The 25,869-nt window shown below is 43.8% G+C and overlaps 1 protein-coding gene and 1 pseudogene across 1 annotated transcript in view; one reads left to right on the forward strand and one right to left on the reverse strand.

Moving 5' to 3' along the window:
- The window catches only part of LOC126412256 (tumor necrosis factor alpha-induced protein 8-like protein), a 951,546-nt gene that overhangs the window by 279,699 nt on the left and 645,978 nt on the right, over positions 1-25,869 (reverse strand). The gene's annotated exons all lie outside the window — the stretch shown is intronic.
- LOC126413570 (5S ribosomal RNA) lies at positions 12,049-12,166 on the forward strand (annotated as a pseudogene).

The following is a 25,869-nucleotide window of genomic DNA, read 5'->3' on the forward strand; positions in this document are numbered from 1 at the left end:
AGCATAAAAACTAGCCAACGTGTAGAACTCCACTTTTCAGAAGTAATGTTGTTTCAAGTTAACAATCAAGACGAAATAAATAAAATAGAACTGTAATAGTTTTTATGCCTAATATAAAAAGACAACTATGAACATTGTGTTACATTTTACAGAAATAAATCGAGACCCACAGAAGATGACACATAGGTGTCGAAACATGTTTGGGTAAACAGAAAAAGAAATACGTCGAGTTTTGCAAAAAACCAGAGTACAGAAACAAACTTGTTTCTCTGCTTCATCAGAGCACATCTTGTGGCATATGTCACAATCTCCATCCTCTAGGAGTGACATCCAAGACGTGTTTGTTATGATGTGAGATTACAGTCTATGGTGTGCCTTTTCTTCAACACACATCTTCCATTATGCTGTCGGAGCCTACGTCTCTTCTTACAATGAGGAACTCAGGAAAATTACTTCGTCCATCGTCCATAATTTTGTCTTCCTCTATAAACCCAACTACACTAGTCACTATTACATCTTAAAATGGTTCAAATGTGTGTGAAATCTTATGGGACTTAACTGCTAATGGTATCAGTCCCTAAGCTTACACACTACTTATCTTAAATTATCCTAAGGACAAACACACACATCCATGCCCGAGGGAGGACTCGAAACTCTGCCAGGACCAGCCGTACAGATTACATCTTAAAGTACTGAATTTATTTCTCTAACTTCCTATCCCACTTATTATTCTCAAGATCTTCCTTTTCATTCTCTGTTGAGCGACTCTCAGTTTTGGTGTTCTCACATTTACAGTTTCTGTTTTGTGGTAAAAGGGGAGTAGTAGGCAAATACATTTTTACAGAGTGCGAATATACTTTCGAAGACGGTGTTCCAGTTCCGCATTCAGATTCTCTTCATTGTGTTTAATGTCAGTGTCCAACTGTACTGTTTCTCAGTTGTCTTACGAATGCAAATTTGTCGCCTAACTCAACAACATCTGTGTTAAACATCAATATCTCCCCGCGTACTGATTACGCAGCAGTCAGTATTTGATAGCGATTGAGATTTCCCTCCCAGTCCGATTATCGATCTTGCAGTTTAATCAACGATTTCGCCGCGCAGTCAGAGATACCCGTGTTGTCCAGCCAACAGGTTGTCTCGTGGCGCTATGGAGGGCGTAACCAATGTGTGCGCCGGGCGCGGTCGCCGGCGCGATACTGCGAATAAATACAGCGCGGCCGGGAGAGCCGTACTCGCCCTAAAACCGCATTCGATAAGGTCTGGCACATGGGACTCGCAGATAAAGACATCCACACTAGTTGCCGTCTCCATTAGTTAAAATTTTATTCTCTTTTTGCGCAACAGACAGCTGTTCGCAACTATAAAACGAAACAATAGGCAACTACACAACACAGCTGCAGGGGTCCCACAAGACTTTATTTTCTCTACCAGGACTGTTGATATTTTTAAACATATCAGGAGTCCTATATATCGATAGTTGAAAGAATATCACGATGGGGCCGCCATATATTGTAAAAGTATCGATATATTTTCTTATCGTGATGGAAGAAAGATCGACGTAGTGGCGTATAAAAATATCGGCTGCAAATTGTAAATATAGTGTCAGTTTTAGAGCTTTAGTCTTAGGCATTGATGTATTATTAGATATTCTGTACGTCAACAAGCTAGTAGCCCGCCTGTCCCAGTTGGAACAAGGACTGAAAGGAATACGATGCACGTTCACGCTTGCCGATAATCACTTTGCTAACAGTGGCAACTGAATGGTGTCCCAAGGTGTCCCAAGTATCGTCCCTGCGCCTGATATCACCTATTTGTATTTCCAAGCTGTTCCGCGTGCCATCTATGAGTCTGTGTAGTAAACTTAAGCTTCTGCAGTTTTGCCACAGACGGCACTAGTTGCAAACTTCCTAAGAGTAATAGCGGAAACAGTGTAGCATTTGCAGTGTTTGCGGCTGTGTCAATCGTTTTAACTGCCTGCAGCAAATCGAAGGAACTACCAGGTTTACTGATAATAATTTCGTTTATACTACTAGGAAGTATGTTAAATAAGGATTGCAATCGTATTATTAATAGCGAGAAAAGGTGTTTTGAAAAACTGCAACGTGTAAGAAACTTCCTGGCAGATTAAAACTGTGTTCCGGACCGAGATTCGAACTCGGGACCATTGCCTTTCGCGGGCAAGTGCTCTACGAACTGAGCTACCCAAGCACGACTCACGCCCCCTACTCACAGCTTCACTTCTGCCAGTACCCCGTCTCCTACCTTCCAAACTTTACAGAAGCTCTCCTGCGAACCTTGCAGGACTAGCACTCCTGAAATAAAGGATATTTCGGAGACATGGCTTGGCCACAGCCCGGGGAATGTTTCCAGAATGAGATTTTCACTCTGCAGCGGAGTGTGCGCTGATATGAAACTTCCTGGCAGATTAAAACTGTGTGCCGGACCGAGACTCGATCTCGGGACCTTTGCCTTTCGCGGGCAAGTCTCCGCAATATCCTTTCTTTCAGGGGTGTTAGTTCTGCACGGTTTGCAGGAGAGCTTCTGTAAAGTTTAGAGGGTAGGAGACGAGGTACTGGCAGAAGTGAAGCTGTGAGGAGGGGGCGTGAGTCGTGCTTGGGTACCTCAGTTCGTAGAGCACCTGCCTGCGAAAGGCAAAGGTCCCGAGTTCAAGTCATGGTGCGGCACACAGTTTTAATCTGCCAGGAAATTTCATATCAACGCGCACTCCGCTGCAGAGTGAAAATCTCATTCTGTAACGTGTATGTTTTGGTTGATTGTACTCTGTTCCCAATATCGCCCATCAACTGGATCGTAATATCGCCAGTAGGCGATATTGGGAGCAGCTATTTTAATTTGTTAACCGATCTACCTCGTACTTATCTCAAACCAAGGGAAAAGAAGAAGAGACAGACTTGGAGCACGTCAAATCTTGAAGCTGCATGTCGGGCTGTCCAAAAAAACAAAAAAAAAAAAAAAAATGGGCTCGCTGAGAGCATCAAAGATCAACGATTCGAGAATACATTAAAAGATGTGCAAAAGGGGAGAATTAACAGGAAGCTGCAGTTGTAAGACAGAAATTTGGAAGGAAACATACGTTGACATAAAAAAATTCTTTGGTTTGACGAGAAATGATGTAAAGCAGATGGCATTCCAACTTGCCTTAAGGAACAATCTGCCCCATCCCTTTTCAAAAACTGGAAACATGGCAGGTCTAAAGTGGCTGAACGTGTTTATGAAAAGAAATTGTTCCCAGTTAACAATACGAACGCCACAATCACTGTCAAGAGCTAGAATCATAGGCTTTACTCAAGACAATGTGAGGTCATTTTTCTGGATTCTCAGAGCAGAATTTGATAAAATCACGTTCCGCCATGCTAGAACATTTAATGCTGACGAAACTGGAATAACGACTGTCCAAAGCAAAAATGTGAAGGTGATTTGCACAAAAGGAAAATCGGCAGTCTACAAAACGTCATCAGCAGAGAGAGGAAAGCTGAACACCATCATCACCTATATGTCAGCTGCCGGCCAGATATTCCTCCGACGATAGTGTTCCCCAGAAAGAAGCAGGACCTGAAGCTAATGAAAGGATCCCCTCCTGGAGCTATTCCAGGATTTCACCCATCACGCTGGATTCAGTGTGATTTATTTTGTAAGTGGATGAAGCATTTTACCTCTTTTGTAAAGTCTACTGCAGAAGACCCAGTTGTTAATCCTGGATGGACACTACTCACACAAAAGGAACCTAGACATTATAAACTTTGTCAGAGAAAATCATATCATAATGGTCTGCTTTCCTCCTCATAGCAAGCATAGGATGCAGCCACTGGATGTTGCCTTCATAAAACCTTCTACAATCAAGAAATTGAGAAGTGGATTTCCAATAATGAGGGTAGACTTGTGGCTCAATATGACGTCGCTGAACTCAGGGGCAAAGCATACATTAGAGCAGCAACCATGAGTAATGCATTGAATGGTTTTCGTGCCACTGGTATCTATCCTTACGAGGAATCAGTATTTACTGAAGCTGATTTTATTTATGAAGCGGACGATAACAGACCACAGTCTATTTCTGAAGCTCAGTGTGGACCTCAATTACTTGCAAATACTGCCACAGTTGAAGTAGCACGTAGGCCTATTTCACATATTGTTGACAATGAAATTCCATCTGCTGGTAAAAATAAATCTCATTCCTCATCTGCTTCCATGTCATTGCATCCTTTAATCTCGCCCAGACATAAAAGCTGTACCAAAAGTTCAACCAGCATCTCACGAACGAAAGAATGGGGAGAGCGTTGTGTTGACTAGTTCTCCTTATAAGAAGAAGTTGGAAACCTTTTATGCTTCTAAAAGCACAAACAAGTCCAATGAGGCTTCAAAAAGTGGAGCAACGCGAAAGAGGAATCCTGCCACCAAGAGGAAAGTTAAAAGAAAGTAAAAAATGTCAAGTTGTTCTGACAGTGAGGCTGCTAGCGAGCCTTCACTGGTAGACACCGATGACGATCATGACCTGGATGTTGATGATGATTCTACAGATGCCACCTACGCATTTTGTAATAAGAAGTTTTCCGACGATTTTAGTGGAGAACAGTGGCTTTCAACTGGAATCACAAATTTTGTGATGCAGCGAGTGGCAAGCGGAAAAAATATATGTGTTCTTTCAGTCTAAATAACTAAGTTAAATTTATTTTACATAATTCTGATGTTAATAATCCCACATTATTGTACAATTGCGTTATAGTTTTCCAATAAATTCCAAACAACTTGATTTGGTCTTACTTTTAACTTATTTTTTTTTCAGAGAACCATATTCAAAACCACCTACAAAAGCTAAACAAATATGGGATGTGCTTTTAATTTTGGTGGGTGGGCGATAACAGGAACAGGGGTAGGCAGTATTAGGAACCCACTCTGAGACCATTTCCTATCACCGCTTTCTAAATTTTCCAAAATAACTCAAAGTAGCATAGTTTTAGAAGTAATTTGGCCTATGGAAACCAAAGAAGGATAGTTTCTACTAATATTCATTTAGTTTAAAGATTGATTTCACCAACCAAGAGGTTGATAAACAGGAAAATAATAAAGGTAGGCGATATTGGGGGCCCTTACCCTAAGTGGCGGAATGAAAGAGGCCCGATGGGTCCATCATTCGGTTTCGTCACATATCGGATTTGTCAGGAACACTTCATGTCGACTTCTGTGTTTTTTCATTTCTGCCAACTCCAGTAACCTAGCAGTTGTAGTGTCAAAACTGTGTGGTGAAGTTAAACGTTGCAGTTTCTGTTGACAGCCCTGAGAGCTGAATACGTCAGCATTCAACCTCACATGTGTCCGCCCACCGTAAAGACCAATCTTATCATTTAGATTTTTGTTCATCATTTTCAGCAAATTGTTTTTTAACGCAACTGGTCTGCTATTTCTTCACATCGGAAATCTTGTTATTCCATTGACACCGTCACCCTCAACTGCAATCGGACTTCTCCTTTGTGCCACCTATACTTTCTTCATACAGTTGAAGACAAAGACTGGACGTAATGAAAGCTCAAAAAGTAGTAAGAGTCCTTCACGCAGTGAAAGTAAAATTATGTTCTACTACAATTTCAAAAGAGCAGTTTCAAAGATTTACCGGAAACTGAGGAAAAAATAGAATATAAAATAAAAATATCGACACTCGATATTATCATTTTGCTATCGATATATTGATAAAAGGCGGAATAAATATGACCGATACATATCAATATGCTTGAAGTTACGATACATCGACGTTTTGTCAACAACCCAACTCTCTACACCAACGACATTCGACAACAACCGGGAGGCCGATTGTCTTCTTCCGCCGACAACACAGCCGTGTATAGAAGCAGCTACAACATAAAAAATTTTGCACAAAAATTCAGGAAGATCTAGACGATATGCAACCATGGACACTTTTTGGAAGGTCACTCTGACTGTTGGGATGATTCATGCCAACCTTTCTACTTACAGGGTTTTTGCGGTATGAGTACAAATACTGTGAACATTGATATTGTAATATGTTCGCACTTAAGTGTGTAAGTTGTTTTATCTCTGCTGCCAACTATCTTCCCTCAAACTTATGATTTACTTTACCACTTGATGTATTTTTGCACGGTCGCAACTACACAAGGAAGTGGACTACATCAGTCAGAACAGACTATCCTATTGCATCCACACTTCAGTACGTGCGCTGCAGCCCAGGGAAAAACTTCAATGGCTTCTTGGTGCCATGTGTACTAATCAACGTAAAAACATACTATTCGTAATAGCTGTAATTACTAGGTTGCAAATGAAGTAGATGATGATATAGTGTTGTTCAGTACATGGTCCACAGACAGCACTAGAAATACACTAATGGCCATTAAAATTACTACACCACGACGATGACGTGCTACACACGCGAAATTTAGCCGACAGGAAAAAGATGCTGTGATATGCAGATGATTAGCTTTTCAGAGCATTCACACAAGGTTGGCGCCGGTGGCGACCCCTACAACGTGCTGACATGAGGAAAGTTTCCAACCGGTTTGTCATACACAAATTGCCTGGTGAAACGTTGTTGTGACGCTTCGTGTAAGCAGGAGAGATGTGTAACATCGCGTTTCCGACTTTGATAAAGGTCGGATTGTAGCCTATCGCGATTGCGGCTTATCGTATCGCGACATTGCTGCTCGCGTTGGTCGAGATCCAATGACTGTTAGCAGAATCTGGAATCGGTTTGCTCAGGAGGGTAATACGGAACGCCGTGCTGGATCCCAACGGCCTCGTATTACTAGCAGTCGAGATGACAGGCATCTTATCCACATGGCTGTAACGGATCGTGCAGCCACGTCTCGATCCCTGAGTCAACAGATGGGGACGTTTGCAAGACAACAACCATCTGCACGAACAGTTCGACGACGTTTGCAGCAGCATGGACTATCAGCTCGGAGACCGTGGCTGCGGTTACCCTTGACGGTGCATCACAGACAGGAGCGCCTGCGATGGTGTACTCAACGACGAACTTGGGTGCACGAATGGCAAAACGTCATTTTTTCGGATGATTCTGGTCCTGTCTACAGCATCATGATGGTGGCATCCGTGTTTGGCGACATCGCGGTGAACGCACATTGGAAGCGTGTATTCGTCATCGCCATACTGGCGTATCACTCGGCATGATGGTATGGGGTGCCATTGGTTACACATCTCGGTCACCTCTTTTTCGCATTGACGGCACTTTGATCAGTGGACGTTACGTTTCGGATGTATTACGATCCGTGGCTCTACCCTTCATTCGATCCCTGCGAAACCCCATATTTACGCAGGATAATGCACTACTGCATGTTGCAGGTCCTGTACGGGCCTTTCTGGATACAGAAAATGTTCGACTGCTGCCCTGGCCAGCACATTCTCCAGATCTCTCACCAATTGATAACGTCTGGTCAATGGTGGCCGAGCAACTGGTTCGTCTCAATACGCCAGTCAATACTCTTGATGAACTGTGATATCGTGTTGAAGCTGCATGGGTAGCTGTACCTGTACGCGCCATCCAATCTCTGTTTGACTCAATGTTCAGGTGTATCAAGGCCGTTATTACGGCCAGAGGTGGTTGTTCTGGGTACTGATTTCTCAGGATCTATGCACCCAAATTGCGTGAAAATGTAATCACATGTCAGTTGTAGTATAATATATTTGTCCAATGAATACCCGTTTATCATTTGCATTTCTTCTTGGTGTAGCAATTTTAATGGCCAGTAGTGTATGTGCATTTATACCCCCGATGCCCGTGTAGGATTGTACCTAAGAAGTTAAAATTAGAACTAACGCCATCGATATACTGTGGAAATCGAAAATCAGATACTTGGATCTGATACTAGACTACGTTTGACTGCATTGTAATTTCATGTCACTCAAAGAAAAAAATAAATAAAAAGTATATATAGAGTTCCCTCAGTGCCAATAGGCCTCTCGCTGTCACGATTCCACACAAATTTAATAACGTGTATAGATAGTCCATCTCTGGAATAGAGATTCTCGACGATTTTTGCCGGTTATTAGTATCGATACTCGGAAGATATCCGTCTCGGGAATTCCAAGATTTTCGAGAATGTTTTAATGCTGAGTTTTAAGTTTATATTTTAGTGTAATTTCGCATTTGCTATTATCTTTCCCGAGTAAATGGGGTCTTGACAGCCTGATAGACAGACAGTCGGACAACAAATAAGAAAATATTTTTTTCGTGTGAAATAATTACAGATTAACAATTTTCGGAGTTTTTGCCATACTTCTACCTTTAAACGTTGCATCTTGCCAAATTTCATGATAGTAAGTCAACGGGAAGAATCCTACAGATTTTGATGAGTGAATATGTGAGGTTTGAAAATGTGACATAAATACCCGTATCTTTCTACTGCGTTGACGTAGATGCTTAAATTTTTACACTGCCAATGAACCATAGACCGTAGCATGTGGCACAAATATCAACTTGATACGTCTTCCTGTTGATGACAAAAAGGGTTCCTAACAGTTGAAGAGACGGATAGGCGGACAGACAGAAAGTCGGACAACTAAGTAATCCTATAAAGATCGCATTTTTACCAATTGAGTTTCAGAAGAGCCGCTCCTTTCGAAATTTTTAATAAATTCATTTGAACTGACGCGAATTGACTAAATGCTAAATCATGTACCCAGTACACCAGATAGCTAAAACAGAGCTGAAAGCAGTCATAGTTCATGGCTTTTCATAAACATTCTTTACACAGATGACATACGCTGAAGTAGTTAGTATGTGGCATTCATCAATGTTCAGTACGTTTTGTAACAGGATTTATGTCCTGCGTGTATTTTATTACAATATTAATCTATACTTTGCCTATGGAATATTATTTTTGACGCCGGCCGCGGTGGCCGAGCGGTTCTAGGCGCTACAGTCTGGAACCGCGCGACCGCTACGGTCGCAGGTTCGAATCCTGCCTCGGGGATGGATGTGTGTGATGTCCTTAGGTTTGTTAGGTTTAAGTAGTTCTAAGTTCTCGGGGACTGATGACCTCAGAAGTTAAGTCCCATAGTGCTCAGAGCCATTTATTATTTTTGACTTAGTGCCAAAATTTGTCTGATGCTCTTCATGTATTTCAATTCCAGAGTAAGATTACATTCCTTAATGAGTAGGGGTCCTATTTTATTGATTACATGGTCGACAAAGTTAACGACAGCCACAATTAAAATTTCTTTAATGCAACGTATTTAATGAACTGGGATCAATTCCTCCTCTAGTACAGCAAAACTGTCGATTTCCTTATTCCATGAAAGTATTGTGATCATCGTTCCCTGTATCAATCAAATTTGAAGTGATCTGTTGGTTGTCAGTCGCTGATTTTGTTCTCCTTCGCTTTCATTTTAATGGCTCAGTCCAGAGCACCTATGGTTTTTTCTTAATTTCTTACTTCAAATTGTCCCCTTTTTGGAGTGAGACAGTTGGCTGCTGGGCCTTTTACGATGCTGGTTCTTTTACTTGGGCTGAGACAAGGATTGCTTCCGTTGTTTTTGTTTCTCTTGTCCTGACTGTCCTATCAGTGATCTCTTTTTCCTTTATGAAACATCGTGAGTTTGTTCTTCAACTTGATTGGACATGATTTGTCTCTCTTTCTGGTAACCTCAGTTTCAGCTGCCCGTTTCCACGTTATTTATGCCATCCGGTACGGACTTCGATAGTAGTATTTTTGGAAGGTCTCATCTTCCGTTGATTAAAATCGGTGTGTCTGGCTCAACGTTCATTTATGAGTTTTCAGTCCGTGCGACATTGTCACCTTCCGTTTCCGGGATACTGTTTGACGTCACGGGGGGGCGTTGCGCTGCTCTACCTGTCGCAGCCGCATACGTCAGCGACATGCTGACGGCGCCTGCCGTGCGTTCGACCGCGTCCGTCTCTGAGCAGTGGCTGCGGCTGCGCGACGCCGCGAGAACAGAGCACGCACGTGCTTACCGGAACTACAGATTGTACGCGTCTTAGGCTACGTTTCGTGGATAACTAATTCCTGCGAAGTATTTCAACAAAGCTGTCTTAACACACCTGACTCAACTGAGAATAGGCAAGGCAAATCCGTTACCCCGTCTCTCTCTTCATAAACAGATATGTACCCTTTAATATTCACTTACAACTTGACTTGCATGGTCACATGGGATTTCGAATGCGAACTCGAATATTCTTACTGTGCAGAACTCTAGGCCAGCATGTGCTACCTAAACCTCACGAAATACAATGCGAGTCAAAAGTCCTTGGACACCTTCATAAGTTGGAAGATTAAAGGGAAAATTGAAATGTGATGATGGGAACATAGGTCTGACGTGGGGCGGCAACTTTGGGAGTGAATGTCATTCATGGCCGCCATCTTGAAATCCGCCATTTCGGATTCAAGTCACTTTTTTTTAATAGGAAGGGGGGTGTATGACACATCAAATAGCACTCGCTTGAGCTCTGGAATTGAGTGGTGTAATTTGTTTTTGTCTATCTGGTACAGTTTAGAAGTTATAAATGTTCAAAGTTACCTTGATACCGACTCATGTCTCTCTTTGTTCCAGGTGATCTAAAATGGGTCTGACACGTGAACAGAAGATCGAAATCATCCTTATATCAGGGGAACGCAGCTAACGAACAATAGAAGCTGACTACAACAGACGGCACCCAGACAGATAACCGGTATCGCACAGCACGGTGGCTCACGTGATCACCAAATTCCGGGAGATGGGCTCTGTCCACGAAAGGGCACGTAGTGGGTGACCAAGGACTGCCACCAATGAGGAAACTGCAACTGCGGTTGTTGCGTCGTTTGTGAAAAGTCCTGAGCGAAGTACCGGTCGTGTGGCTCTAGCATGTGGAATAAGCGAAACCTGCATTGTCCGAATATTTCACATCAATAAGTGGCATCCTTACAAGCTGCAGATGCAACATCGGCTTAACGAGGATGACCCAGATCGGCGGTTTGAGTTCTGCCTGTGGGCTATTGAACAACACGAACTGGATCCTTCGTTTCCCAAGAGCGTACTGTTCAGCGACGAGGTGTATTTCACTTTGAACGGGAAGGTTAAACGACATAATTGTCGATACTGCAGTGACGCAAATCCGAACTGGGTTGCCCCAATTCGAGAACATAGTCCAGCGAAGGTGATGGTGTGGCATATGGGACACCGGCATCATTAGGCCATTTTTCATTTACAACACCTTAACTACGCCACAGTACCTGATGCTGCTGCAGGACCTTGTGTTCCCTTCCACATTGAACGCTGACGGCATTTTCCCATCTTATTTTCAGCACGATGGAGCCCCTCCACACTATGGCATTGGTGTTCGTGAATGATTGGAGAAACAACTGCCAGGGAAGTGGATTGGTCGCCGTGGTCCCGTGTAGTGGCCGCCCAGATCCCCTGACTTAACACCCCTTGATTTTTATCTATGGGGACATCTTAAGCAGATAGTGTATGCTGCGAGAATCTGTGATTTGAGACACCTGGAGGAACGCATACGACACGCCTGTGACCAAATTGCAGGAGACACTCTCCTCCGTGTGCAGTCAGAGTGGTTGCGGCGACTACAGTTGTGCACTGCACGGGATGGACAACACGTACAGCATGTGTTGTAGCAGTCGGTATGAAGGTAATTTCCCAACTTTGAACATTAATAACCTCTCAAGTGTACAAGATAGACAAAAACAAATTACACCACTAAATTACAGAGCTCAAGCGAGTGTTATTTGATGTGTCATACACGCCCTTTCCCTTAAAAAAAATAAATTACTTGAATCCAAAATGGTGGATTTCAAGATGGCGGCTATGATTGACATTCACTCCAAAAGTAGCGGCCCCACATCAAACCTATGTTCCCATCATCACATTTCAATTTTCCCTTTAATCTTCCAACTTATGAAGGTGTCCAAGGACTTTTGACTCGCCCTCCATTTCGTGAGGTCCAAAGAAGAGCGACAAGATTTGTGACTGGTACATTTAGCCATCGCGAGAACGTTACAAGTTTGAAGTGGGCGCGCTAAACAGAAGGGAGGCAACGGCCATGCCGCACTGGATACACCGGTTCCCGTGAGATCACCGAAGTTAAGCGCTGTCGGGCGTGGTCGGCACTCGGATGGGTGACCCTCCAGGCCGGCATGCGCTGTTGCCACTTTTCGGGGTGCACTCAGCCTCGTGAAGACCGAATAGTAGCGGCTTTGGTCAAGAATACCATCATAACGGCCGGGAGAACGGTGTGCTGACCATACGCCCCTCCTATCCGCATCCTCCACTGAGGATGACACGGAGGTCGGATGGTCCCGGTAGGCCACTCGTGGTCTGAAGACGGAGTGCGTTTTATACAGAAGGGGCTGCTCACTAAATTACGAAATCCGATCTTCATCGAGGATGTAGAGCATATGAACTACTGGCCATTAAAATTGCTATACCACGAAGATGTGCTACAGACGCGAAATTTAACCGACAGGAAGAGGATGCTGTGATACGTAAATGATTCGCTTTTCAGAGCATTCACACAAGGTTGGCGCCGGTGGCGACACCTACAACGCGCTGACATGAGTTTCCAACCGATTTCTCATACACAAACAGCAGTTGACCGGTCTTGCCTGGTGAAACGTTGTTGTGATGCCTCGTGTAAGGAAGAGAAATCTTACCATCACGTTTCCGACTTTGATAAAGGTCGGATTGTAGCCTATCGCGATTGCGGTTTATCGTATCGCGACATTGCTGCTAGCGTTGGTCGAGATCCAATGACTGTTAGCAGAATATGGAATCGGTGGGTTCAGGAGGGTAATACGGAACGCCGTGCTGGATCCCAACGGCCTCGTGTCACTAGCAGCCGAGATGACAGGCATCATATCCGCATGGCTGTAACGGATCGTGCAGCCACGTCTCGATTCCTGAGTCAACAGATGAGGCAAGACAACAACCATCTACACGAACAGTTCGACGACGTTTGCAGCATCATGGACTATCAGCTCGGAGACCTGCGGAGGCTGCGGTTGCCCTTGACGCTGCATCACAGACAGGAGCGCCTGCGATGGTGTAATCAACGACGAACCTGGGTGCACGAATGGCCAAATGTAATTTTTTTGGATGAATCCAGGTTCTGTTTACGCATCATGATGGTCGCATCCGTGTTTGGCGACATCGCGGTGAACGCACATTGGAAGCGTGTATTCGTCATCGCCATACTGGTGTATCACCCGGCGTGATGGTATGGGGTGCCATTGGTTACACGTCTCGGTCACCTCTTGTTCGCATTGACGGCACTTTGAACAGTGGACGTTGCATTTCAGATGTTCTATGACCCGTGGCTGTACCCTTCATTCGTACCCTGCATAACCCTACATTTCAGCAGGACAATGCACGATCGCATGTTGCAGGTGCTGTACGGCCTTTCTGGATACAGAAAATGTTCGACTGCTGCTCTGGCCAACACATTCTCCAGATCTCTCACCAACTGACAACTTCTCGTCAATGGTGGCCGAGCAACTGGCTCGTCACAATACGCCAGTCACCACTCTTGATGAACTGTGGTATCGTGTTGAAGCTGCATGGGCTGCTGTACCTGTACACGCCATCCAAGCTCTGTTTGACTCAATGCCCAGGCGTATCAAGGCCGTTATTACGGCCAGAGGTGGTTGTTCTGGGTACTGATTTCTCAGGATCTATGCACCCAAATTGCGTGAAAATGTAATCACATGTCAGTTGTAGTATAATATATTTGTCCAATGAATACCTGTTTATCATCTGCATTTCTTCTTGGTGTAGCAATTTTAATGGCCAATAGTGTACTTTAGTTAACATGGGTAAATTTTGTTGTGCCTCTCTAGTTTCTTCCATTACACAACCGAAAATTTGCGAATCTTCAAGTTTCACATAAGCAAGGGAGGATAATTGGGTGAAACACACAAATAAGATCATCTAAATAAATTATAACCTCCACAAAAACAAAACTATGAAACTCAAATTGTACACATCAACACAAGAAACACAGCCATACACTCAGTGACCAATACGACAAACTTGTCTTGCTTTCTGCAGAGCACAGCTTAGCGTCAACACGCCCACTTGCGATGAGACTTCCAGTCAGAATGTACTGACTGGACAGCAAAGTTTCTCAGTGCTGAATCAAGATACCTGTCATATTTTTGTTTACAGTATTGGCCTTCCTTTGATTTCCGTTTTCTTTTGAAAATATGCTCAGGACGAAATTTTGCTAGTGACATGTTTGTACTGTTAGTGTGCAAAAAATGCGGCTGTAGTGTTCGTGTGCGAGAAATTTGGTCCACGCTGAATGCTATGTGCTTAGCTAAGCAGACGAACAGTATTTCTGAACAACTGCTTAAAGTAAGTAGGAATAATGCCATCTAAAAACTAGAAACTAAATTCTGTTCTAACAGGCCCCGGAAGGGCCAACGGTACCGACCGACAGCCGTGTCATCCACTACCGATAGGCGTCATTGGATGCGGATACGGAGTGGCATGTGGTCAGCAAACCGTTCTCCCGGCCGTTGTCAGTTTTCGTGACCGGAGACGCTACTTCTCAATCGCTCCTCAACTGGCGTCACAAGGGCTGAGTGCACCCAGGTTGCCAACAGCGCTTGGCAGACCAGGACGATCACCCATCCAAGTGTTAGCCAAGCGAAACAGCGCTTAACTTGGTGATCTGCAAGGCCGTTAGCAATAACGCTATCTACATTATGTATATTAGGAAAGATCACGTGACAAGTTTCTTGTTCAGCAGTTGCACTTGGATGTTGTTTGTTTGTCAGAAGGTCGTGTTATGGTTCGTCCAAGAAGCAGAAACGTCCACCAGCACATGCCGGTATTCGGCAGCGGTTGGATCCTGGCCTACTTGGACTGTAATTATTCGTTCCACGACGTTGTCAAGCACCTTCGTGGCGATCCCTCGACTGTCATCCGGATACGGAATCGACGGATTCCGGAGAGCCATAATCAACGCCACACAGGACCCCAGCGGCCCTGTGTGACTAACGTTGAACAACCACAGAACATACAGAACCGACAAGCCTACACAACACGCGCAGTGAAATCAGGAACCTACCGAAATGACAAACGCACATTTGTGGACACAGTGAATTCATGAAAAAGTGTCGTTTAAACGAAACAAAAATATGAGAACGGCTGTCGTTAGATTGCCGATTAACGACTATTAAACATACAGCATAATCATTTACTTGATTTTTACGAAGCTTAATAACGTGTTATGATAGGAGGAGGTGTCTCTACGTCACTTCCACGATCATAACTGCAGCGCGAGTAAAATCTTTCGTGTATAATATTGCACCATATCGAAAAATAAAATAAAATAAGCCCACAAGTTTGTACAGATTTTCTGTGAGCTTCTTTGTGGCGTAGAAGGTGTATTTGTAGCGTTTACGTGGCAATAGTGCACCTACCCAGACTTGATCATCTAGTATCTGAAAATGACAGCACTTGCTTTTCCTAGATTCCCCCCCCCCCCTCCCCCCCCCCTACCGCCCCGCGCACTTGGTACAGTTTTTATAAAATTTGTATGTATATCGCTTAAAATAGACCTCAAATTACCCAGACTGTATTTGTCTAGTGTTTGATAATGATAGTATTTAACGATTTCCAACAAACATTAAAGATCATTTCAATCCTTTTCTAAACTTTTTGTCGCTTACGTACTTTAACACATTAACTCAGTTGTAAAGTGAACAGACATTTGGAGCTGTTTTATACATGGGAGTTCGATTCTTTAAGGAATAGGGGGTTCGGTGGTATTATACAGGGTGTCCGAGGAGGAATGGTCATTATTCACAGATATGATAGGAACGATCATTGGGAGCAGAAAAGTCCAAAATGAAATTTTCACTCTGCGTGCCGGACCGAGACTCGAACTCGGAACATTTGCCTTTCGCGGGCAAGTTCTTGGAGGTTAGGAGACAAGGTTCTGGCGGAAGTAAAGTTGTGAGGAGAGGTTGTGAGTCGTGCTTGGGTAGCTCAGGCGGTAGAGCAGTTGCCCACGGAGGGCAAAGGTACCGATTTCGAGTCTCGATCCAGCACACAGTTTTAACCTGCCAGGAAGTTTCAGAAAAGTCTGGTAAACATGGGCTCTAAAATGCATACCTTAAGAGCTATGAGCACTTGTTCAATAGAAAAGGTCTGTTTTACAGTAGAGGAGATGAACAAGTGCTCATAGCTATTAAGCTATGCACTTTAGAGGAACCATGTTTACTGGGAATGTGTGTGAAATCTTGTGGGACTTAACTGCTAAGGTCATCAGTCCATAAGCTTACACACTACTTAACCTAAATTATCCTAAGGACAAACACACACACCCATGCCCGAGGGAGGACTCGAACCTCCGCCGGGACCAGCCGCACAGTCCATGTCTGCAGCGCCCTAGACCACTCGGCTAATCCCGCGCGGCCCATGTTTAATGGAGATATTTTCTAGTTTTGGTCCATACTACTACCTATAAAAATATGGAAAGCAAAAAGCTCGCAGTAGGACAGATTCGTTTCCCAGTGTCGAAGATGAAAAGTGCTCATAGCTCTTAGGGTATGAATTTTAGAGCCCATGTTTAGGGGAGTGTATTGCTTGATCGGTCCTGCCATATCTTTGAATACTGACTGTTCCTCCAGGGGCACCTTGCATATCTGACATATTTTATGTAGCGTAGGCGATTTTATTTATTTATGGCTTTTGATTTAATGATCTTACAGCCAACTATAGTTTGTACATATCATTAACAACTGTCACTTTTGACTATCCAAGTACAAATTTAAATCCACTTATAGCAAAAAAGTTATAATTTTTATCAAATTTGTACGTATATCTATACAGGGTGGTCCATTGATCGTGGCCTTGCCAAATAACTCACGAAATAAGCGTCAAGCGAAAAAACTACAAAGAACGAAACTTGACTAGCTTGAAGGGGGAAACCAGATGGCGCTATGGCTGGCCCGCTAAATGGCGCTGCCATAGATCAAACGGATATCAACTGCGTTTTTTAAAATAGGAACCACCATTTTTTATTACATATCCGTGTAGTACGTAAAGAAATACGAATGTTTTAGATAGACCACTTTTTTCGCTTTGTGATAGATGGCGCTGTAATAGTCACAAACAATGGCTCACAGTTTTAGACGAAGAGTTGGTAACAGGTAGTTTTTTTAAAGTAAAATACAGAACTTAGGTACAATTGAAAATTTAATTCGGTTGTTCCAATGGGATACATGTACCTTTGTGCACTTATCATTTCTGAGAACGCATGCTGTTAGAGCGTGATTACCTGCAAATACCACATTAATGCAATAAATGCTCAAAATGATGTCCGTCAACCTCGATGCATTTGGCAATACGTGTAACGACATTCCTCTCAACAACGAGTAGTTCGCCTTCCGCAATGTTAGCACATGCATTGACAATGCGCTGACGCATGTTGTCAGGCGTTGTCGGTGGATCACGATAGCAAATCAACTTTCCCCACAGAGAGAAATCCGGGGACGTCAGATCCAGTGAACGTGCGGGCCACAGTATGGTGCTTCGATGACCAATCCACCTGTCATGAAATATGCTATTCAGTACCGCTTCAACTGCACGCGAGCTATGTGCCGAACATCCATCATGTTGGAAGTACATCGCCATTCTGTCATGCAGTGAAACATCTTGTAGTAACATAGATAGAACATTACGTAGGAAATCAGCGTACATTGCACCATTTAGATTGCCATCGATAAAATGGGGCCAATTATCCTTCCTCCCATAATGCCGCACCATACATTAACCCTTCAAGGTCGCTGATGTTCCACTTGTCCCAGCTATCGTGGATTTTCCGTTGCCCAATAGTGCATATTATGCAGGTTTACCTTACCGCTGTTGGCGAATGACGCTTCGTCGCTAAATTGAACGCGTAATTTCTCTTGTGCCCAGTGGCAGAACTGTACACGACGTTCAATGTCGTCCCCATGTAATTCTTGGTGCATAGAAATATGGTACGGGTGCAGTCAATGTTGATGTACCATTCTCAACACCAGCGTTATTGAGATTCCCGATTCTCGCGCAATTTGTCTGCTACTGATGAGCGGGTTAGCCGCGACAGCAGCTAAAACACCTACTTGGGCATCATCATTTGTTTCAGGTCGTGGTTGACGTTTCACATGTGGCTGAACACTAACGTAACTATCCGGCGAACGGTCCAGACACTTGGATGATGTCGTCCAGGATACCGAACAGCATACATAGCACACTCCCGTTTGCCATCTTAATCACAATAGCCATATATCAACACGATATCGACCTTTTCTGGAATTCGCAAACGGTCGATTTTAACACGGGTAATGTATCACGATGCAAATACCGTCCGCACTGGCGGAATGGTACGTGCTACCATGTACTTATACGTTTGTGACTATTACAGCGCCATCTATCTCAAAGCGAAAAAAGTGGTCCAACTAAAACATTCATATTTTTTTATGTACTTCACGAATATGTAAAAAAAGGGGAGTTCCTATTTAAAAACAAAAAACGCAGTTGATATCCGTTTGACGTATGGCAGCGCCATCTAGCGGGGCAACGATAGCGCCATCTGGTTTCCCCCTTCAAGCTAGACGAGTTTAGTTCTTTGTAGTTTTTTCGTTTGATGCTTATTTCGCGAGATATTTGGGCCGGTCACTATCAATGGACCACCCTGTATACGAAATGTAAAGTCAGTTACTGGAAAGGGTGTGCTTATTCGATATTAGCTGATGCATCCTGGGAGGTGATCAATTTTTTTTTTATCCTGTGTGGTTATTCGGGCAGGTATGCGCATACGAGCAGGCTTGTAGCCAAAATCGTAGAGGGAACGTCAGGCACGGAGCGTTTGTCCTGGGAACGCAGCTACTTCTAAGCTCGGCAGGTGTTTCTGGGAAGGCCGGTCGGCTGTTGTCCGGCTGACGCGGCAGCTCCGCCGCGCTGACCTGCCGCAGCTCGGGCGCTGACGGCTCGCGCTGTTATCGCTGATAGTCGCGCCTGAATCACCTCTGGGCGGACGCGCGCGCGTCATCCTGTAGCGGCCAGCGGGCAGCAGCCGGCGGGCACACTTCTTCCTCTTACGCGCTCTGGCCGCCCACTCGAGGACGGCCACACGTAATGACGTCCCACACGGGATGTGTTTCGCAACGCGATGCACGCCACAGGCGGTTGATGCACGCTGAGGAAGCAGCTGGAGCATCACACGGAACATACTTCTCAACGTGATTTGCGACTTGTAATGTCATAATAAATTCAAGGCGCAGACATACGATTAAATTTTCTGTCTTTTCTTTCCAGATTTATTATGCAATTAGTTAGAACCATTTCGATATACACTACTGGCCATTAAAATTGCTACGCCACGAAGATGACGTGCTACAGAAGCGAAATTTAACCGACAGGAAGAAGATGCTGTGATATGCAAATGATTAGCTTTTCAGAGCATTCACACAAGGCTGGCGCCGGTGGCGACACCTAGAACGTGCTGACATGAGGAATGTTTCCAACCGATTTCTCATACACAAACAGCAGTTGACCATCACGTTTCCGACTTTGATGAAGGTGTACCCAATGACGAACCTGAGTGCAAAACGCCATTTTTTGGATGAATCCAGATTCTGTTTACAGCTTCATGATGGTCGCATCCGTGTTTGGCGACATCGTGATGAACGCACATTGGAAGCGTGTATTCGTCATCGCCATACTGGCGTATCACCCGGCGTGATGGTATGGGGTGCCATTGGTTACACGTCTGGATCACCTCTTGTTCGCATTGACGGCGCTTTGAACAGTGGACGTTACATTTCAGATGTGTTAAGACCCTTGGCTCTACCCTTCATTCGATCCCTGCGAAACCCTACATTTAAGAAGCATAATGCACGACCGCGTATTGCAGGTGCTGTACGGGCCTTTCTGGATACAGAAAACGTTCGACTGCTGCCCTGGCCAACACATTCTCCAGATCTCTCACCAACTGAAAACGTCTGGTCAGTGGTGGCCCAGCAACTGGCTCGTCACAATACGCCAGTCACTACTCTTGATGAACTGTGGTATCGTGTTGAAGCTGCATGGGCAGCTGTACCTGTACACGCCATCCGATCTCTGTTTAACGCCCAGGCGTATCAAGACCGTTATTATGGCCAGAGGTGGTTGTTCTGGGTACTAATTTCTCAGGATCTATGCACCCAAATTGCGTGAAAATGTAATCACACGTCAGTTCTAGTATATCATATTTGTCCAATGAATACCCGTTTATCATGTGCATTTCTTCTTGGTGTAGCAATTTTAATGACCAATAGTGTACTTCTTGCATCTCCATTGTTCTGGGAACAGCTTCTTGGAGCCTAATATTATGGCTGACTAAGCCAGAAATATTAGAATGTGTTTCCTCGCCTTGCCGCTGCTGTCCGGTAAGGCGTGTAGCTTTGACAGCTTTCTTGATTGTAGGCCGGAGAGTGATTATTCTACTTTGGTGGTAGTGGTTCCTTTCTCGTTCCGGGCGCTCTAAACGCAGTATTCTGGGGACGTAGTGCCGCCTGTTCGGCTTTGGCGGTTTGTTCCATAGTTGCATTTGGTTTATCGGACGTCAGGTAGCTTCAGAAAGATTATCATTAGTTATTTGTTAGACTGCCACTAGTCTGAGTTACCATCTTGTGAAGTGAATGCAACTCTAGGCTGCCTATCTGATCGCTCGCGACAGTGTTTGTTGCCGGACCTTCTGAGAGGTCGATTCCTGGAGCACCGTCTGTGGCACCTTGGTTCTTGTAAGACACGTGTTTTCTAAAAGGACGTCTGATGGCCAGTAGTTCAGTGTAACGCTCTTTCAGTCCACGCCTTCTGCGGGTATAATCTGCCTCAGTACCCTTTTAGGAACTTATGTATTGGTCCTTGAGTTTTATTATTGTATTATTAATTACAATACCTTGTAACGCCTGCACTAAAGGTTATATATGTCTAGTTAATAGTTCTGGTTGCCTTCTGATATAAATCTAGCAGTGTAGTGTTCAGTGGAAGTTAAGGGTTGTGTTACAAAGTTGACCATCATCTTATTTCACCCACTTAGTGATCAGTTCCTTCTTTTTTAATTAACCTTTGCTACTGTATTTGCTGTTTTACAGCAGGTTTCTAAATTTTCAATATTATTGCCGTTCCTGGCTTGTTAGACCTTCAGCGGTGATTGTGGTCATTTGCCTTAGCATTCTAATTTGGTATTTGTATTTACGCAGTAAGCTTTGAAAACTTATTTACTGCCATTCCTGATGTCTGATGCCTTCTGCTGTGTTTGTGGCGACTTGCCTTTAATATTTCAATATCTGTAATTTGTAAGTTGCAGCGAGTTTTAAACAATTCTCAATTTATTGCCATTCCTGGCGTGTAAGGTCTTCTGCCCAGATCACAGTGGCTTGCTTTTAAAACATTATCTGCTGTATCTGCATTTAATGGTGATTTGCTAAATTGTAGCTCACTGAAAACAGTATTATTTACACAGTTGTTTATGCTTTCACTAATGACGTGTGGTATTTTTATTTATTGTTGAGTCTGGAATTGCTGGTTTAAAATAAATTGTGTGTAAGTGTAAAAGGCAACCAATAGTAACTAATTACGGTCCCGTCCACAATCGTAACCGAATCCTGCCTTCCCTTGACTACCAGGTTTCACATATAGGGCAGCATGCTTGTCGAGAACCGTCGTTATGGAATGGTGCGCCAAGTCCCGTGCTGTCGTAACACAGAAGATACGCCAAGTCAAGTGGGAGTCACTGAAGCAGCCGCACTATGATTCTGATCTCTCTCCGTCTGATAATCACGTCTTTGGACCCTTAGAAAAAGCCTTGAAGGATAGACGAGTTCTGTTGGATGAGAATGTACAGCAGGCAGGTACTTCACACAACATGAGACGGTCTTGAAAGTCTCTTCGGGTTTGCTGCCGGATCCTAAAATCAACTTGGCTGGATATTTCGGCCATCCAACTGTTCGCCATCTTCAGGAAAATGCTGCTTCTGCTGATGAGTCCCGCTGAGAACTGACGCCAGGCAGCAAATCGACGTCCTATATAGGCCACTGTTCAGTACACGGCGCATGCGCCGCTCATCACGGTCGCTGCCCTCCAAGACAGGGAGGTGGCGCCGCCCTTAGTGAAACACTGCTGGCAACGATATATCGCACTCAGGGCCGCACCGAAGAACGTTCAGTTTTGATGCGAGATAATACAGGATTCCACGTCCTGCTAAGAGGAAATCCACTGTCTCTGTTGATTAAATTATCCGCCAATCTAAATTCAACTGCCTCTTTATAGACACTGTTCCAGAAACCGGAAATGTTGGCAACTACCGCAGTTTCATCAAATTTCATACTGGGTCCCTCATTTAAGCAATGTTCTGCTACTGCCGATTTTTCCGGCTGTTGTAGCTTGGTATGACGGCGATGTTCCACACACCTGTCATGCACTGTGCGCATCGAACGGTGAATGTAAGCTTTCCCACATTGACACGAAATTTTGTACACCTCGGGTTTCCTAAGCCCCTAATCATCTTTCGCAGAGCCGAGCAGTGCCCTAATCCTAGAAGGTGGACGGAACACACTCTTAATGTTAAAATTTCCTTAAATTTCGTCCAATCTTAAACGATAAGCCTCCAGCATAAGGAAGAAAGGCCACCGATCTATGTTCTTCTTCATACACCTCCGGAGATGGTCCAAACTCCATAGCCCGACGAATCTGCTTCTCGTATGCCTCGGAGCTTACGTCGATTTTGCCTGATTCTGGACTCTGAGCTTTCTAACGGAAACTTTTTGATCCCCCTTATAGAATTCATAGAATTCCGTCAGTACCTGTTCCTTGTTTGCTTCTAGCGGTTTAATTCCTGTAAACCATACAAAATGTCAATCAAGATGAATGCACTGAATACTGGAATGCCAGTCACAGGTCTCTTGTACTGTGACTAAAAGCTGTGTACTGCATACTGTGCAATAGTGGTCCGTCATAAGAAATTAGAATTTCCAAGTATGAGAGTTCCTTCCTTTGTGCCTTCCCCCTCATCCCCCAAAATCCCATCCCATTCTTGTTCAAAATGGCTCTGAGCACTATGAGACTTAACATCTATGGTCATCAGTCCCCTAGAACTTAGAACTACTTAAACCTAACTAACCTAAGGACATCACACAACACCCAGCCATCACGAGGCAGAGAAAATCCCTGACCCCGCCGGGAATCGAACCAGGGAACCGGGGCGCGGGAAGCGAGAACGCTACCTCACGACCACGAGCTGCGGGCTCCATTCTTGTTCCAACCGGATATTATCATTTTGTTAACCTTTCCGTGTACATTGCATCACTTTGACATTCGAAGAAAAAAGAGTTTCCAAGTCTCAAAACACCTAGTGCTAGTTTTTTCCCTCTCCAACCAGATGTTAATGCAGTATTTTTGCCCTGGACTATCATTTATTTTACTTTGTGAAGATCACAAGTCTTTCTCATTTCCTGCAATGGGTACGCCAGAAGATTCAGAGTATTTTTTCTTTTGAAGACGATTACAAGCAAACAATAGGCAAAGTACGGAAAATGGAAAACTGGAAAATTAAAGAATGATGCAGCAGGAAGTACACCGCCAGAAAAAAAATTGTACAGCCGTTTAGAGGTTTCCAATTCACTCAATATTTGTTGTTGTAACAGTACATATGATGAAATGATTATATTTACATATCAATAGCACAAAAGCTTCTGAGGTACCACCATGTGTCGACCATGCAGAAACACCCATATCAGTTTGTGGTGTAGCCTGCACAGGTGGCAATACGGGTGCTGACTCTGCCATCCAGTCGATCCCACAGATGGCGAACACCATCCTGGGACACGTTATGCCAAGCCTGCTCACCCAGTTCACGTAGTTCTATAAGAGTAGTTGGCTGACGAGTCACACAAGTCGCTTCTCCTTCCATCATATCCAACACATCCTCGACTGGAGACGAGTCCGGAGATCGTGCTGGCCAGGGATGTCGCTGCACAGCTTGCAGAGTGTGTTGAGCTTCACTGGCAGGGTGAGAGCGAGCATTATCCTATTGGAACAACACATCACCTTCCTGTTGCAAGAATGGCAAATGATGGGTCTAACAACATTCTGCATATACCGTGCGGTTGTTAGTGAACTTTCCAGAAAAATACCAAAGATGAACGAGAGTTGAAGCTTATCGCACCTCCGACCTTAAGGGGCTCCGGAAAGGCTCAAAATCATGAAGAGTTCAATTTTTACTTTTTTGCGTTTTCTGAATCTGCAGACTATTACCTTTTAATAGATATATAATTTGTTCAATTCCGAAGACTACAACTATTTTTAAATTTTTTTTGAAATGTGTTCTACATGGGCGTGACCCACTGCGGCGCTGTTAAACTGCTGTCAAATGGTGTTATTATTAACGTCCGTGTTCATCAGGTACATTTTAGTGATGTGAGATAAAGTATGTGTTGTGGCTAACCTGTGATGGTTCAAAATATATCGCTGGTGTGATTGTCGATTGTTTCATGTTTATTTACTCTGTCGTTATCTCGAAAATATTCGTAATTAATTCTGTTTCTTGAGTCTCTGTTTTGTTGAAGTATAATAATGAGTAAAAGTAAAGTTATTAGAAATCCTCTGAAGGCTTTTAAGAAAAGGAGAAATGTTGGAAAGCCAAAGGTATGTGTTATTGCTGTAAACAATAAAGACGATAACCAAGTGAGTGAACCTAACCTCTCAAGTACACCTGCACATATCAGTCAAAGTGGGAAAGAAAATACTTCACAGAAGAAGCTTGGTTCAATGAGTGAAAACTATGAATGTTTTATGGGCGAATCGGATGTGAATGAAATATTTGATATGTTGGTTCTCAAAGGAATTTTTTCAAACTGTGTAAGATGTATTCATTGTAGTGAAGTTGGTCTGGAACTCTCCATAATAAAGCACGTGGGACTTGCTAGTGAAATACAACTGAAATGTGATAAGTGTTCATACATGACCACCTTTTGGAACAGTGTTGCAGTAACTGCAACTGAAGAAAATGGTAGCAAAATCTCCGAACACAACAACGAGCGATGCTTGCTTTAGACAAGGAACGCCTTCGGGCTGCAGACAGGGCTGTAAAGAGTCTAGAAATACAAGCAAGAGTAAACAGGAGGAGGAACAAGAGGAAGCTGGAGGAGGAGTTTGCAGAGGATGAAGATAATCCATCCTATGGACCTGGAATGCACTAAAAAGTTAATCCAATCTTTGTCGCTCGATTCCCAAAACTTTTATTTTCTCATACTAATTACATGTTTTCTAAGGATCTTCCAAACATATTTGTTTCAAACTTTCAGTAAATGTTACACAGTACCTTCTGCATAATTTAACACAGCCTTTTTCCAAAAAAACTGTATATTTTTGAATATATAAATAAAAAATTGCAAAAAAAGTTGTGAATTTTCATTACAATTGAAAAAAAATCGTCTTTAATAACTGAACTAAAATTTTGTAAAATCCCTGTGTTAAGTTGTAGGCCATATTCCAATAAATAATCTGTAAAAAGTTCAACTTCCTACCTCAAATACTTTGTGAGGAAAGATGTAATTTATAAGCGTTATTTTAACATTGCAAGTATAGGGCGTTCCGGAGCCCCTTAAGGCTTTGGGTGGAGGCCAGGGGCCTTGGACGAGTGCACCCTACCAGACAGTACTCATCAGGTCTATATCGTATGCGAAAACGACCATCATTTGCGTGCAAGCAAAATCTGTGTTCATCGCCGAAGACCACAGTGCGTGATTCTCCAAGTGTTCCTGTGATGGCACCAGCCGAGCCGTGCACGGCGATGCTGTAGCACGAGTGGAGCACAGGCTA

Source organism: Schistocerca serialis, chromosome 7, assembly GCF_023864345.2.
Source record: "Schistocerca serialis cubense isolate TAMUIC-IGC-003099 chromosome 7, iqSchSeri2.2, whole genome shotgun sequence".
NCBI classification, from domain to species: domain Eukaryota; kingdom Metazoa; phylum Arthropoda; class Insecta; order Orthoptera; family Acrididae; genus Schistocerca; species Schistocerca serialis.